The sequence below is a fragment of the Equus asinus genome, chromosome 21, assembly GCF_041296235.1.
Source record: "Equus asinus isolate D_3611 breed Donkey chromosome 21, EquAss-T2T_v2, whole genome shotgun sequence".
Lineage (NCBI taxonomy): Eukaryota > Metazoa > Chordata > Mammalia > Perissodactyla > Equidae > Equus > Equus asinus.
The window spans coordinates 33,601,185-33,604,461 of NC_091810.1; the positions used below are offsets into that span (position 1 = coordinate 33,601,185).

General features: G+C 40.4%; 1 pseudogene; it reads right to left on the reverse strand.

The window, feature by feature from the left end:
- Positions 1 to 287: 287 nt before the first annotated feature.
- On the reverse strand, positions 288 to 2,050 carry LOC139041464 (tigger transposable element-derived protein 1-like; annotated as a pseudogene).
- Positions 2,051 to 3,277: the final 1,227 nt, after the last annotated feature.

The following is a 3,277-nucleotide window of genomic DNA, read 5'->3' on the forward strand; positions in this document are numbered from 1 at the left end:
TGAATCAACATCTTCAGGAGCAAGCTCAAGAATCTGGATTTCAAGTCCCTCACGTACAGGCATGCCTCTGAGATATTGTGGGTTCAGTTCCATACCACCACAAGAAAGCGAACTTCACAATAAAGCAAGTCACATAATTTTTTGGTTTCCTAGTGGATATAAAAGTTATCTTTACACTATACTGTAGTCTACTGAGTGTGTAATCTACTAAGTCTAGTAAATGTTCATTTTTTAGGTCTAAAAAGTGTACATACCTTCATTAAAAAATAATTTATTGTCAAAAAATGCTAACCATCATCTGAGCCTTCAGTGAGTCATAATCTTTTTGCTGGTGGAGGGTCTTGGCTTGATGTTGATGGCTGCTGACTGATCAGGGTGGGGGTTGCTGAAGGCTGGGGGTGCTGTAGCAATTTCGTAAAATAAGACAATAATGAAATCTGCCGCAAGAATTGACCCTTCCTTTCACGAACAATTCCTCTGTAGCATGCGATGCCGTTTGATAGCATTTTACCCACAGTAGAACTTCTTTCAAAATTGGAATCAATCCTCTCAAACCCTGCTGATGCTTTATCAACTAAGTTTGTGTGATATTCTAAACCCTTTGTTGTCATTTCAACAATCTTCACAGCATCTTCACCAGGAGTAGTTTCCATCTCAAGAACCCGCTTTTTTGTTCATCCATAAAAGCAACTCCTCATCTGTTAAAGTCTTATCATGAGATCGCAGCAATTCAGTCATATCTTCAGATTCCAATTCTAATTCTAATTCTGTTGCTATTTCCACCACATCTGCAGTTACTTCCTCCAGCAAAGTCTTGAACCCTTCACAGTCATCCATGAGGATTGGAACCAGCTTCTTCCAAACTCCTGTTCATGTTGATATTTTGATCTCTTACCATGAATCATGAATGTTCTTAATGGCATCTAGAGTGATGAATCCTTTCCAAAAGATTTTCAATTGACTTTGCCCATATCCATCAGAGGAATCACAATCTATGGCAGCTATAGCCTTATGAAATGTATTTCTTAAATAATAAGACTTGAAAGTCAAAATGACTCCATGATCCATTGGCTGCAGAATGGATGCTGTGTTAGCAGGCATGACAACAACATTCATCTCATTGTACATCTTCATCAGAGCTCTCAGGTGACCAGGTGCATTGTTAATGAGCAGTAGTATTTTGAAAGGCATCTTTTTTTTCTGAGCAGTAGGTCTCGACAGTGGGCTTAAAATATTTGGTAAACTGTGTCATAAACACATGTGCTGTCATCCGGGCTTTGTTGTTCCATTTATAGAGCACAGGCAGAGTAGATTTAGCGTAATTCCTAAAGCCTCTAGAATTTTTGGAATGGCAAATGAGCATTGGCTTCAACTTAAAGTCAACAGCTGCATTAGCCCCTAACAAGAGAGTCAGCCTGTCCTTTGAAGCTTTGAAGCCAGGCATTGACTTCTCCTCTCTAGCTACGAAAGTCCTAGTGGCATCTTCTTCTAATATAAGGTTGTATCATCTACACTGAAAATCTGTCGTTTCATTAATGATCTGAGCTAGATCTTCTGGATAACTTGCTGCAGCTTTTACATCAGCATTTGCTCCTTCACCTTGTCCTTTCATGTTATGGAGATGACTTCTCTCCTTAAACCTCATGAACTAAACACTCTTCTGGCTTCAAACTTTTCTTCGGCAGCTTCCTCACTTCTCTCAGCCTTCATAGAATTGAAGACAATTAGGGTCTTGCTCTGGATTAGGCTTTGGCTTAAGGGAATCTTGTGGCTAGTTTGATCTTCTATCCAGACCACTAAAACTTTCACTACATCAGAAATAAGCTGTTTTGCTTTCTAATCATTTGTGTGTTCACTGGAAGAGCACTTTTAATTTCTTTCAACAGCTTTTCCTTTGCATTCACAACTTGGCTAAATGGTGCCAGAGGCCTAGCTTTGGGTCTATCTGAAATTTCAATACACCTTTCTCAGTAAGTTTAATTATTTCTAGCTTTTGATTTAAAGTGAAAGATGTGCGACACTTCCTTTCACCTGCACACTTAGAGGCCATTTTAGGATTATTATTTGGCCTAATTTCAATACTGTTTTGTCTCAGGGAATAGGGAGGCCAAGGAGAGGGAGAGAGACAGGGGGACAGCTGGTTGGTGGAGCAGTCAGAACACACACGACATTTATCAATTAAGTTCACCGTCTTATATGGGTGCTGTTCATGGGGCCCCAAAACAATTACAACAGTCACATCAAAGATCAGTAATCAAAGATCATGATAACAAACACAATCACAATTAAAAAGTTGAAAATATTGTGAGAATTAACAAAATGTGACACAGAGACACAAAGTGAGCAAATGCTATTGGAAAAATGACGCCGATAGACTTGCTCGATGCAGGGTTGCCACAAACTTTCAGTCTGTAAAAAGCAAAATATCTGCAAAGCACTGTAAAATGAGGTGTGTCTGTAATTTTGACGTGGCCCATCTGTAGTCTTGGGTTTGGAAAATACTGTCATAGTTGCAAAGTTTTCAAGTTGGTATTTAACAACAGAACTTCCGGTGAAGCTTCAGCAGAGGTCCAATATATTTAAAAAATTAATTCATTCTAAAAGTACTGAGAGCCTACTATGGGCCAAAGACTATTCTGGAAACTGGGGATACAGAAGTAAACAAAACTGAGGAGGTCTCTCCCTTTGTAGGATTTACAGTGGGAGAGGGGGATGCATAAATGAGCTGAAAGTGAATAAACAAGTAAATAAACATATCCACACATGTCATAATGGCCCCTCCTACCTTTCACAGAAAACTTAGAGCCTTCTGGGGCACTTTGAAAATGTCCCCTCTCTACAGGTACGTGGAGGTGCAGAAAGAAGTGAGTTTCCCAAGTTCATAGAGCTACACCCTGGCCAAGTGGGGCTACTGCAAATATTCCCTCGGTCTTGTCTACACACGGTTCTTCTTAACATAGGGCCCTAGACAGTTTGTTCACTTGGCTTGAGTTTTCACAACTTAGTGAAGCTGGGGAGAGGAGAATCACTCCTGGAGGAGAAGGAGGAACACACTAGCATGCAAACTGGACAGCCCCTCTCCAGATCAGCTGGGAGGCCTGAGGTTCAGGGACAGAGGTCTGTCTGGAGCACCATTTTGTCCAGGGTTTCCAAACTTGTTGAGGACCAGAACCAAATCAGTATTACCTTAAGAGTCTTTTGAAAATACTGAATCCTAGGATTTTGTCCCTATATATTCTTATTTGGAGGGATGGGTGTGAAGCGAGGGAATACGTAT